Here is a 14,785-nt window from a genome sequence, read left to right on the forward strand (position 1 = left end):
GGTGGATGTAGAAGTTGGGGTGTTGCAGAGATAATAAGGGGGCACTGATGGATTAAGTATAGTGCTCCTATGGGGCAATGGAAATAGAATAGAATCATAATGAAATTTCAACCCTGCAGCTGTATTTCACCTAAAACATTCTGTTCATAAGATTCTTCTTTTCCTTAGGTTTCTAACTAGCTGAGAGGAATATAGATAATAAGCTTCTCTGAGACAGAAAATCTAATTTTCACTAAATAAAGTTATCTATATATAGGTATATATAACAAATAAACATTTTGCTTTTTAAAAAGTTAAGCATCTTACTTAGCAAAATTTTCTCTAACAGCATGCTACACAGATTTTAGCATGTGTAATGATCCTTTTAATATGGAGAGAATTATGTGTAGTAGTATCTGACTTGTTTCCCAGGCAAAATGCCAAAACTTATTCTCGGCTAATTCTTATGTGCTCTTTCATAATAAAAGCTATTATGCAGTTCTTTCATCTCCTGATAATTTAATGTTTATGATACAAACTATGAGGTCTTGGTAAGGGATTTAGTTAAAAGTTACCCAAGAAATAAAATGTCATGGATTAAAATATTTAAAATAATTATTGATCACTGCCTAATTAGAAATTCCATTATGAAATGCCAAAATCACCTCCCCCGCCTAGAGCAAACTCTTAGATAAACTGGCTGATTCTATGACTACTCCAAGTCCTTTACTTCCTTTGCTGGAGGGGTTTGTCCATTCCTATTTACTGCAAATTCCCACATGACCCAGAGACTCCTTACCCTGTTGTTAAGTTTTTCCATATGACTTTCTCTGACCAATAAACAAGAGCGGAAGTGACTTATTCCAGTTCCGAGAAGAAGCTTGAGAAACCACGTGTGTTTCTGCCAGTTCTCTTGCAATTTACCCCCCACCCCATGAACATCATGACCAGGTGGAGGTTCCTCCTTCACTCAGGCATCTCCTGCATCCAGACATGACAACAGAACATGGAGCAGGAGCAGGGCCCCCAGCTGGTATGCAAGCAAGAAATAGGACTTTACTGTCATAAGCCACTGAGACTGCTCTCTACTACAAAGCTGACTAATACATTGTCTTGTTAAAGACTCTCTTGTATGTTCCAAAAGTAAATCAATAAGGAATTTAAGATGAATAGCAATTATTTCACCATAAGCTTCTCCAGGGCAGTGGCTGAATTTAATTTATATTGAACTCTCAAGGTCTAATATGAAGCATAACACATACTCAGTAATCAATAATTACCCACGGACTGATGGATTGATGAATGAGTGAGTGAATGAATGATTGACTGAATAAATGGCATATGGAGAAATAAGTACATTATGTTAGGTACTGGAGTTTCAATAAGAGTTGAATATCCTCAAGGGATCATAAAAGGCTCAAGGAAAATTGTGTGAATTAGTGAGAGTATATACTGACAAAAAATACAAGGATGAAATTAAGAGATCACGAATCTAACTCATGGGTCTAATTAGAGACTGTTAGAAAAGGATAGGAAAAAGAATTTCCAAACCAAGCACCTTCTTGCAATTTTCCCTCTGCTACAGGAATGGTACATCTCTGATGGGGTTGCTTTAGGTTTTTAAACAATTAGGCCTTTAAATGTGAAATTGTACAACACCCAATTAGACTTGAAAGCTTAAAATACCTGTTCCTTTGCATCAGAAGAACATCATCCTGATTTTCATTTTTTAATTCTCAAAATTGTTTATGATGTTAATTGTGAACTGTAACTGTAATAATAATAGGCATGGGCATGAAAAGAGTCCATAAATTACATGCAATAAACAAACAATGCTTTATGATTGTTGCATTCAAAATATATGTTGATTCTTTGTATATACTGTAACTTTAGTATAAATGATATAATTTTAACAAAATCATGTGTTTTATGTCAAGATATTTTCACTTCTTTTTTATCTCAATCAAATGTGTAGAAACCGTATCATTACCCATGTTTTCTGCATTAGATGAGTATGGGTATTTTCACTCAGTGAGTGCCTAGAGTGATGCAAAACATTGTCTTCCATCCCAGGAAAAAGTCTCTGCATTTTTGAGCTACATTATCTGCTTCAGTAAATGCTGACATTTTGCTTGGTTTTTCACTCCAAGTTGTCAGCTGCAGGGAAACCCAGATTAAACTATCCAAACTACAAAGCAGGGAAAAATAATTAAAGCTGTCTGACACTAGACTTACCATGTAGTCTTTAATTTGTGAAATGGTAAATATTAACCTCTTCTTTGATCTCTACCATCTAGAACTCCCAGTGGAGAAAGCAATTGGCTTCATACATAAAGCTTCTCTGAAGACAGGCAAGCTGTAAAAATGAACTACTTTATCAGAATTCTTTAGAGATTTCCATGTGTACACTTCATTGATTATCATTTTTTTGATGAGGCTTGCTGGAGTTTAGAAGGCACCCTAGAAAAAGATTCTTGTTCTCTGGGAAATGCAATAATGGTCTGTTAGTTTGGAAACAACAAAATAGTGAAGTAAAGAGCATAATGGATTTTGCATGTGAGGTAACCAGCCTCAGCATCAACTAAATGACAGCTGAGGATTTCCTGAGAAATAATTCAGCCATAAATTTGGGAGTGAAATTTTTCATTACATGTTTTTCACCTGCTTTTACATTATACTTAAGAGGACTTCATTTCATATATATATTCACAAAAACATCAATACTAGTAACTAATATTTTTGGCATTTGCAAATGAAAAATTATGGAATATATGTGAATACAAGATTACTTTAAAGTGTTGATAACTATAGAATATTATAGCTTAACACTCAGATATAAAAGCAAAATCCTGTATGCAGAAAACTATAAGACACTGATGAAAGAAATTAAAGCTGATACAAACAGATGGAGATATACCATGTTCTCGGATTGGAAGAATCAACATTGTGAAAATGACTACACTACCCAAAGCAATCTACAGATTCAATGCAATCCCTATCAAACTACCAATGGCATTTTTCTAGAACAAAAAATTTCACAATTTGTATGGAAATATGAAAGACCCCGAAGAGCCAAAGCAACCTTGAGAAAGAAAAATGGAGCTGGAGGAATCAGACTCCCTGACTTCAGACTATACTTCAAAGCTACAGTAATCAAGACAATATGGTACCAGCACAAAAACAGAAATATAGATCAATGGAACAGTATAGAAAGCCCAGAGATAAACCAACACACATATGGTCACCTTATTTTTTATAAACGAGGCAAAAATATACAATGGAGAAAAGACAGCCTCTTCAATAAGTGATGCTGGGAAAACTGGACAGCTCCATGTAAAAGAATGAAATTAGAACACACCATACACAAAAATAAATTCCAAATAGATTAAAGACCTAAATGTAAGGCCAGCCACTATCAAACTCTTAGAAGAAAACATAGGCAGAACACTCTATGACATAAATCACAGCAAGATCCTTTTTGACCCACCTCCTAGAGAAATGGAAATAAAAACACAAATAAACAAATGAGACCTAATGAAACTTAAAAGCTTTTGCACAGCAAGGAAACCATAAATAAGATGAAAAGACAACCCTCAGAATGGGGGAAAATATTTGTAAAAGAAGCAACTGACAAAGGATTAATCTCCAAAATTTACAATCAGCTCTGGCAGCTCAATATCAAAAAAAACCCAAACAAACCAATCAAAAAATGGGCAGAAGACCTAAATAGACATTTCTCCAAAGAAGATATACAGATTGCCAAAAAACACATGAAAGGATGCTCAACATCATTAATCATCAGAGAAATGCAAATCAAAACCACAATGAGGTATCACCTCACACCAGTCAGAATGGCCATCATCAAAAAATCTACAAACAATAAATGCTGGAGAGGGTGTGGGGAAAAGGGAACCCTCTTGCACTGTTTGTGGGAATGTAAATTGATACAGCCACTCTGGAGAACAGTATGGAGGTTCCTTAAAAAACTAAAAATAGAACTACCATACGACCCAGCAATCCCACTACCTGGCATATCCCCTGAGAAAACCATAATTCAAAAAGAGTCATGTACCACAATGTTCACTGCAGCACTATTTACAATAGCCAGGACATGGAATCAACCTAAGTGCCCATCGATAGATGAATGGATAAAGAAGATGTGGCACACATATACAATGGAATATTACTCAGTCATAAAAGGAAACGAAATTGAGTTATTTGTAGTTAGGTGGATGGACCTAGAGTCTGTCATAAGAGTGAAGTAAGTCAGAAAGAGAAAAATAAATATCGTATGCCAACACATATATATGGAATCTAAAAAAAAAAAAAAAAAAAAAAAAAGGTTATGAAGAAACTAGTGGCAGGACACGAATAAAGACACAGACATAGAGAATGGACTTGAGGACACGGGGAGGGGGAAGGGTAAGCTGGGACGAAGTGAGAGAGTGGCATGGACTTATATACACTACCAAATGTAAAATAGATAGCTAGTGGGAAGCTGCTGCATTCACAGGGAGATCAGCTCCGTGCTTTGTAAACACCTAGAGGGGTGGGATAAGGAGGGTGAGAGGGAGATGCAAGAGGGAGGAGATATGGGGATATATGTATATTTATAGCTGATTCACTTTGTTATAAAGCAGAAACTAACATACCACTGTAACACAATTATACTCCAATAAAGATGTTAAAAAAAAAAAAAATTTAAAAAAAGTATTGTAAAGAGTCTACACTAAAATAAAAATTTAAAAAAAATAAAAGGAAGGTCCAATAGAAATCACATATCCCTTAGGTAAAGAAAAAAAATGATCAGTCATAGAGTAATTTATGGAGTAGGGCATAACGAACGCTCTGTAAATCATAACACAACTTTAATGTACCTTTACTGAGACACAGTTACTTGCATCTCCTCAGTGTGAATATTTTGCCTAGCATGTGCAGTATTAAAGTTAAAGTAATATGAAATTGATGTTCTTTTCTCTGACGTTTATCCACTCTAACTCTGCTACCAAACGGCTGTCCTATGGTTTTCTACTTCTTCCCTTAAAGTTGTAATCTACTGCATTTCAATGCTGTGATTAATTTAGAATCTCTGGTTGCAAAAACAAACTACTATACTGATTACTTGGTTAAACCAAGCAAAATTGAATAATATATATTTAAATTTTGTTTTTGGTAAAAATTGATCACATCCGTTCTCTTATCCTAAATCAGTAGTGAACTAGTATAAATCAAGTCTCTTGATAACATAAATTATTTCTATAGAGGATATACAATAAAGAACAAAAGTGTAATTTTTAGAAATATGGAATGAAAACATACTCAGAAGACTTAGTTTAAAGAAGACTAAGCCATAAAATAAAGTACATATTTACAATTTTGTTTCCTTATGTTTTGAAACAGGAATGAAAAAACTTGGCTTTGAAACAGAAGTAATGACCAAGAAAAATTTGAACATGGTAGCATGGTTTTATTTTAAAGCATAGAAAAATTATGAAAGCAAAGTTATCTCTTTTTTATTTTAGATCCTATATATGGCTTGATTAATTTTTCAATTACAACCTTATCGACTCATTTCATTTGCTACTCCACTTGGCCAGCATCTTTTAGGATATGCATGAGTTTTTACTTCCTCTTTATGTAAATGCATTTCAAATTTGCTACTGCAGGTTAATTAATCTACATTGAAAATATATTTATGTTCTAATATTTCTTGAGCTGTCATAGCATTGGAATGTGTATAGAGAGCCAGACATGTGTCTGTATTACACGTGTGTGCTGCTCATGAAGTAATAATCAGTGAAGAAAATTTAAATGTAAAGAAAGGTAACATATCTTGACCTTGAAGTGCTTTTGTTATAATAAATTATTTTCTGTATTGTTGTATTTATAGCATACATTTGTATTTACTCAAGGTATTGATCTCCTGAACATTTTCTCTGTTTAAGCTCTTAATATGAAGTTATATCCAGAAGACAAACATGTAACAACAAAGTATTAATGGCTCTCACTACGTGAATATTTTGATGGTCAAGAATATTGATCTCATGCAAATGTGATATCAAATAAAAAGACTCACAAGTTAGCCAAAAAGTTTTTTCTCATTATGGAGAAGAGTCAACGAGAGAGAACCAGATGTGGAGAAGTGGGATGGCTGAAAGGGAAGCAAGATCTGATAGTGGCAGAGAGAGTTTTACCCTGAGTACAGGCTATTCCCACGAGGGACTGTCTACTGGCTCAGGCTGACGGCTGACTTAAATTCAGGGGCCTTGAGGAAGGAGGGAAAACTTAACCATAGATTGGTGAACATGCATTTTGTTCCAATTGATCAGTGGGAGCAAGCAGTTCAGCTAATCGTTTATGTAACAAAGAAACAATTTTAAAAGTCTAAACCTGGCCTTATCATAGGTAAACAAGGGGGGCATCCCTGAGTCTTATCTAAGTCACTTTAGGAAGAATAGTTCTTTGCAGTAAGCCCTTTTCCAAAACACAAAGAGTGGGAAGATTTCTTAACCTTCATCATTTTCCAGGATCACAGAGCTTAGGTAAAATTCAACATTGTCAGTCATCACTTGTCTTTCATTGAAGCTTCATAATCTCTTTACCAACAGTTCATCACAGTTGAGAGGATAATATTTATAAAAATGAGTGAAGATGAAGATTATACCTTTTTCTATATCTCTGTATACAATATTTTAAAGTATTTATGAATTACCTTTTCTGACCTAAATATAGTAAGAAAAAAGCTCTAACTAGTTTAATATACCAAAATGTTACCAACAAATTGCTATTCATCAACAGAGAATTGGATAAACAAAAATGATACATACAGGCATTAAAATTATGTAGAAGAAATGTATTTTACAATATATAAACAACATAATAGTCAAATTTCAAAATTGGGTTCCAGTTTTTGTGAAACATAGAATTATACGAAACTGTTAAGTGTTAAAAGTCATAAGATTTTATTGTGTGATTTTTATTGGCTATAGAATTTTGGGTGATTTTAAATTTTTTAAATTTATACTTATTTGCATTTCCTAATGGCTCTACAGTGATCATGACCTCTTTGTGTCCTAAAGAAAACATATTAACTGAAAGGGAGATTTTTGTGAGTATCTGAAGATGAATGATTGAAACCAATATTTACCTTAAATTTTGGAGGTGGAATCGGCCTCTAAGGATGTTTAGAAATAGTTTTAAAATGTTAGAGGTATTTTCTAGTTGACAATAAAAATAACCCTTATTTATTTTTTAAATTTTATTTTAAAATCAGTAAGTTTTATTTACTAATTAATTGTTTTGAAATATAATTGATTTACAATATTGTATTAGTTTCAGCTGTACAACAGAGTGATTCAATATTTTTATGGATTGCACTCCAATTAAACTTACTACCAAATAATAGCTATATTTCCCTTTGCTCTACAATAGATCCTTGTTACTTATTTTATACATAGTAATATATGTCTCTTACTCCCCTACCCCTATCTTGCCCTTCTCCCCTTCTCTCTTCCCACCAGTAACCACTAGGTTGTTCTCTATATCTGTGAGTCTGTTTCTGTTTTGTTATATACATTCACTTTATTTTTAAGATTCAACATATAACTGATGTCATATAGCATTTGTCTTTCTCTGATTTATTTCAATAAGCATAATACTCCCTAGGTCCACTGATGTTGGTACATGTGACATTATTTCATTCTTTTTTATGGCTGAGTAATATTCCATTGTGTATATATATCACATCTTCTTTATTCATTCACCTGTCAGTGGATACTTAGGTTGCTTCCATGTCTTGGCTACTGTAAATATTGCTGCTATGAACATTGGTGTGCATGAATTTTTTTCAAATTATTGTTTGCTCTGGATATATGTCCAAGAGTGTGATTGCTGGATCATACAATAACTCTATTTTTAGTTTTTTAAGGAATCTTAAAAATCGTATACTCTTCTATATAGTAACTGCACCGATTTACATTCCCACCAACAGTGTAGGAGGGTTCCCTTTTCTCCACAACTTTGCCATCATTTTTTATTTGTAGACCTTTTGATGATGGCCTGACAGGTGTTAAGCCATACCTCATTGTAGTTTTCATTTGCATTTCTCTAATAATTAGCCATGCGAGGAGCATTTCATATGCCTATTCACCATCTATATGTCTTCTTTGGAGAAATGTCTATTTAGATCTTCTGCCTATTTTTTGATTGGGTTTTTTTGTTGTTGTTTTCTGTTTGTTTTTAATATTGAGCTGTCTGAGCAGCTCAATATCATTTAAAACCACTGTTGCCTTATTTATTTTCCATCTGGATGATCTGTCCATTAATGTATGTGGGGTGTTAAAGTCCCCTACTATTATTGTATTATCATCAATTTCTCTCTTTATATCTGTTAATATTTGCTTTCTATATTTAAATGTTGTTAAATAGGGTGCATATATGTTAATGAGTGTAATGTCCTCTGACTGTACTGATCCCTTTATCATTATATAATGCCCTTCTTTGTTTTTTATTACAAACTTTGCTTTAAAGTCTATTTTGTCTGATATGAATATCACTACCCATACTTCTTGTTTCTATTTACATAAAATATCTTTTCCATCTCACTTTCAGTCTGCGTGTATCTTTAGTTCTGAAGTGAGTCTCTTGTAAGCAACATTATATATATATATATATATATATATATATATATATATATATATATATATATATATCCTTTTTTAAAAAATCTAATCAGACACTTTATGTCTTTTGAGTGGAGCATTTAGTAAATTGACATTTAAAGTAATTATTTTTAGGTATATTTTTATTGCCATTTTACTACCTGTTTTCTGTTCTGTTTTTGTAGTTCTTCCATGTTCTTTTATTCTTTCATTTTCTTCACTTGCGGTTTGATGATTTTCTTTATCATTTTTTATGGTGTTCATATAATTTTACCTATATCTATTTGTTTTAAACAAGTAGTACTTTAAGTTCAAACACATCTTCATGTTTATCCCTTTTTGGTTTTTGTAGTTATACTTGATTTTACAACTGTTTGCTTTTAATCTTTGTACTAGCTTATTTTAGTAGTTGATCTTCAACTTTTACTATATATTTGACTTTTCTAGTGGAATTTTTTTTCTTTACTATAGATAACTTACTTCTTATAGCCTTTTCTTTTCCACTTAGAAAAGACCCTTTAAGATTTCTTTTAGTGTTGGTTTAGTATCAGTTAACTCTTAGTTTTTGCTTATCTGAGAAGTTTATCTCTCCTTCAGTTCTAAATAACTATCATGCTTGGTACAGTATCTAGTTGCAGGTTTTTCCCTTTCAGAACTTTATAATACATCATACCACTTCCTTCTGTCCTGCAAAATTTCTGAAGAAAAATCAGCTAATAACCTTATGGGGTTCCCTGTATACAACTCTTTGTTTTTCTCTTGCTACCTTTAGAATTCTCTCTTTAACTTTTTCCTTTTTAATTATGATATGTCTTGGTATGGGTCTGTTTGGGTTCTTGTTCTTTGGGACTATCTTTGCTTCCTATACCTTAATATCTCTTTCTTTCTTGCAGTTTAGAAATTTTCTCATCATAATTCCATTAAATATATTTTTGACCACCTTCTCTCTCTCATCTCCTTTGGGACCCCTATAACTTAAATTGTGGTACACTTGGTGTTATCCCAGACATCCCTTAAACTGTTCTTATTTTTTAAATTTGTTTTTCTTTTTGTTATTTTGACTGGGTGTTTGGCATCATTTTATCTTCCAGATCACTTATGTGTTCTTCTGTATCACCTATTCTGCTGTTCATTCCTTCCAGTGTGTTTTTCTTTTCAGTTATTGTACTCTTCAGTTCTGACTGGTTATATTTTATATATTTTAGTTCCTTTTTAAATTTCTCATTGTGTTTGTCTATTCTTTTCTTTAAATCAGTTAACATTCTTACTACTAATGTTTTGAACGTTTATCTGGCAAATTGTTTATTTCTGTTACATTAGTTAATTTTTTAGAGGTTTTCTTTTGCTCTTTCAATTGAGACAAATTCCTCTGTCTTCTCATTCTTATTTATTTCTCTGTCTCTACAAAATTAGGTTAAACAGTTAACTATTGCAGTCTTGAAGGGGTATCCTTATCTGAGAGCATCCCTGTATAATCTGCATATGCCCAGTGGCTTTGGTGGGAGAGCTGGATTTGACATGAACACATGTCACATCTTTCCTCAGGCTGTGTTGGCAGTTCTCACCTTGGTAGGAGGTGGGGTTGGAAATGGAGTGGCTAGAGCCAGAGCCACATGTGAGGTGGAGCTTCTCCTCTGCTCAGTGGCTATCATCACCTATCAGGGGTAGGGTCAGGTCCCAAGTTGCTAGAGCAGAAGCCCTGAGGTTCAGTCTGAGCTGGCTCAGTTTCATTTACGTGTGAGCTCTCCCCCGCCTTGCAGCATCAGCACCTTTGTCCCAGAAGGGAGCAGTGCTGGACCAAGAGGGTCTGATGTGGGCATGTGGTGAGGTCCAGGGTCTGAGCTTTGGTTGTTCAGCCACTGACAGAGATCTGGACTTCCTCTGATGCACCAGCCATTTAAGTACCAGCAATGCCTGTCCCGTCCCTGCTCAGGCTTTGGGTTTGAGTCACCTCAGCATCTCATGACTGAGGTCTTTCCTCAGCTGTGGCAGCCCTCACTCCAGTGTGAAGCTGTGATGTGAGGCAAGCAGTGATGGTGCATTTCCTCAGCTCAGGCTGGGACATGCACTTTGGCAAGAACTCATTCAGGCACACCTCAAGAGCAGAGTCCAGGCTTCCCACAGCCTTCCTGTTAGATCCACCAGCCCATCAGCTAGCCAAGGGGGCTCATCTGCCCTGTATCACACGCCAGGTCTGGGGAGTCCAATATGTGGCTTGAACAGCTCATTTCCCAGGGAGGATCTCCACTCCATGTGTAATCTCCCTTCTCCTCTGAGTTCCCTCCTTCCCGGGGACATAAGTTCTAGCCCAATTGCTTCTCCTCCCATCCTACTCAATTCCAGATATTTCTTACAGCTTGTTTGAATGGGAGTCTTTATGCCAGTTAGCTTTCAGTGAGAATTGTTCCACACATAGAGATATTTTTGATGTGTTCTTTGGGGGAGGTGAGTTCCACATACTCCTACTCAGTCACTTGATCTGAGTTCTGAAAATAACTCTTATTTAGAATTATACAGGCTCAGAATTAAAAAGACAGCTTCTTAAGAATATTTTTCTCATATTTCACTCCATTTTCAATTTCTCTCTCCCCTCAACCTTTTTAATACATTTTTGCATTCCTGTTAGGAATTTATCATATTCAGTCTTACATTATACTTATTTATATACCAATATTTTCTTTCTCATTAACTTGCAACTTCTTGAGAATGGTGTAGTGGAGAGAAACTTGACTTTGAATTTCAAGTAGGAACCTTAGTAACTATGCATTTGCCTCAGTACAATTTCTCACTTGTGTTTAGACAATGGGGACATGGGGACAATAAAGTCACATGAAATATGGATTACTATAGAATTATTTATATACTCATGGCCTTTCAGTGGTAAAAATATGTCAGTATAACAAAACTACTTGTGGTTTTGAGTTTCCTATTTGAAAGAATATAATGCATGTACAGAAAAAATCAATTGGATGGGCTATTCATCCCATTTGTGTGCATGTCAGGTGGCTGACACATGATAACGAAAACAAAACACAGATATTGCATGAGAAACTATAGTAAGCTTTGTGTCCTGATCGCAAATTGAAAATGAAATCCCAATGTTTGTTTAAAAGAAACAAATTCTAATATAATAAACTAACTGTATAAGAAAGTTGTGGTTTATTATCTCTCTACTTTCATAACAACACATTTTATTTATAAATTGTACCCTTTTCTGTGGAGTTGGTACTAATAATACACATTATATTTATAAACTATCATGTATTACTACTTAGGGGTATGAATTAAAGCATATATATAGTATTTGTATTCTTGTAAAATTGAATGTGTAATAATATATCAAAACAACTGCTAAACAAATGCATTCATATAGTTAATTGACTGTTATCTTTGGGGGGAAAACAGCAAATTTTATTATGCATGCAGTTTTGATGCTACTTAGAAGTAAATAATGTAGTAGAAACGTGATTTGTTTCTATAGTTTTAAATTTTAGAGCACTATTTACATGCTAGGTGGCTTTGACTGAAAATAATTTTAGATAATTGTACAATAAATAAATATAAAACTATAATTTCATGAATGTTATTTCAAACACAATTAACAAAACAATTATGAATATCTTTTCAAAATTAACACAGCAAGTCAGGCATAGTTATCTGCAAATGCCACATTGTTATTTTCTTATTTTGTTAATGAAAACCAATTTAAATTGTGCTACACAAATATGCATGGGCATTTGAAAATTTCCATTACCTGAAGAATGTTTATATACATTTAATTAACTGGAAAGTCTTTTGTTTGTTTTTGCCTAGGAATGTCATAACTTTATTGTATTTTGGAAAAAAAAAAGTAGTTAAAACAGCTACTTAAACAAGTATTTTTTACTTACTTTTTATACTTTCCCTCACAAATTTATCTTAGGGATCCCAAATTCCATAGTCATTTAAAGAAACTGCAACACATGCAGGTATAGTAATCCCTTAGTTAAGATATGTTATGAGTGACTTTTTCAATTTTTTAAAACAAAACAATATATTCTTGTGATATATGTGTTCTATAAAATATTTAATGCATATTTAAAATATGTTCAGTACAGAGGTAAATTTAATAATCACAATAAAATTTTCATGTGTAAAATATAGGATATTGCTATTTCCATAAGGGATTTTATATATATATATATATGTATATATATATATTAATAGAACATAAAAGAAAAATAAAACAACTTATTTCTGAATAATTAATCTTTCCCTCCCAGGGGAATACAATTGTAAATATTCAGGTAAAAATAAGATTCCTGTCTCTTCACTTTCCTCCACTATTGAATTTCCTCTTACACTTTAAGAGCAGTTTAAACCCGATCTCCTTCAAAAATTCTACTTTGTCTACTTTGTGGACTTATAACACTTGCCTTGCTCATACATAATTTACAAGCATATACAGCTTATTCCTGCTGGTATCAGCCACTCCTTGCCATTGTTTGACCCCACCAATTGTGCTAAGGCTTAAGATTACCAAACTCTTACTTTAGATTAAAAAAAAAAAATGTTTAAGAGCAGTCAAATCGAAAGAGAAAAGAATTAATTAAAAGCTTTGCCTTCTGTATTTGTACTGTATCTTAAAATTAGAATTTACTATTGATATAATAAAAGATAGAATAAATGTGTTGGCCAAATCAACCATAAAAATATTGATAATGATAACTTTGGTGGACTTACTATTTGCCAGGTACAGTGTTAATTGCTTGACATATAATTTCTCATTTAATTGAATTATATTAAGGGCTTTGTACATTTGCAATATCATATATTTATTTATATTTATATATTATGAATGCAAAATAATATGCCAACTACTAAAAATCTGCATTCATATAGTTTATGTATAGTTATATATAAAATATATAAATATATTTATATATAATATGTCCAAAATATATAATTGTATTATGAAATTCATTTAAGAGAATTTAAAGGCTTGCAGTTAGAAAACCAAAGATAGATTTTGCCTTACTCTTTAGTTTGCATTCATAATCACTACATTCTGTATAATTCATTAAAAAAAATTATTGAGCACCTACTATGCTTGAAAATGTTCCCAACATTGTGGGAGATAGGCAAAAAAAATGATGACATAAAAATATTGTTATCAAAATTTTACTAAATACATGTAAAAATAAAATCACCACACACTAACTCAGTCACTTCAATGTCCATCCATCAACCAAACAAATGGGAAACTTCTTATCCTAGCTTATTGAAAGCAGTTTATAGTCCCCTTTGTGAAACCCACAATCCTCTTTCTAAGAAATTCTTTATTACCTTCTGCCCTACATTTGCACAATATTAAAAAATATTACAATGTTGAACACTCTAGTATACTCTAGTTATGTGTTTCCTTACTTTTATCTGTATATGACTGTGAGATTTTGCAGAACAGAGCATAGAACTCTTCTACACATCCCCATACGTATTATTACATCTGCATATGTGCAGACCCTGACACATAATATTAATAGAATCTTTATAAGTAAATGAGTATAATTAATCATCATACTGTGCATTTTGTAAGAATGGTAGAAGTGTTACAAAAGAAGGGGATATCAGTAAATCTGGTATTATCAAACAAAACTTCATGAAATAACTGAAACAAAGAAGTTGAAGTATGAGTAAATAAAGAAAAAAGAAAATGAATGAACATCTAAAATAAGAAACTGTTATGAGAATATATTTTCCATAATATATAGAGAATGGAAGTCTTTCTGAAGAAGGCACTTTGTACAGAAAACCTGGGTAAGTAATAATAAAATTGTAAGTATAAGAAAATGGAGGACTTCCAAAGCAAAGCAAAATAGTTTAAACATTTTCTGGTGGGTGATCAAATTCACTAAAGAGACTACTTGGTCATAAGTCTCAAATTCTAACAGTAGTGGCTCAAGAAAATTATCTAAGACAGATAAAACAAATTTAAAGCAGGTCTGTCTGAGGGAGTTTGAACCGGGGAGAATCTCTATTAGAATAGTAATGGGCATGAAAATGAAATTGGATCACAAGAAGGACAATTGTAAAACATATTTCAAAACCCCAAATTAAATAATTCAAGGCAGTTTAAATTAGGAAATGAGGGAAAGAGATGAATCAGA

Source organism: Balaenoptera ricei, chromosome 18 (genome assembly GCF_028023285.1).
Source record: "Balaenoptera ricei isolate mBalRic1 chromosome 18, mBalRic1.hap2, whole genome shotgun sequence".
In the NCBI taxonomy this organism is placed as follows: domain Eukaryota; kingdom Metazoa; phylum Chordata; class Mammalia; order Artiodactyla; family Balaenopteridae; genus Balaenoptera; species Balaenoptera ricei.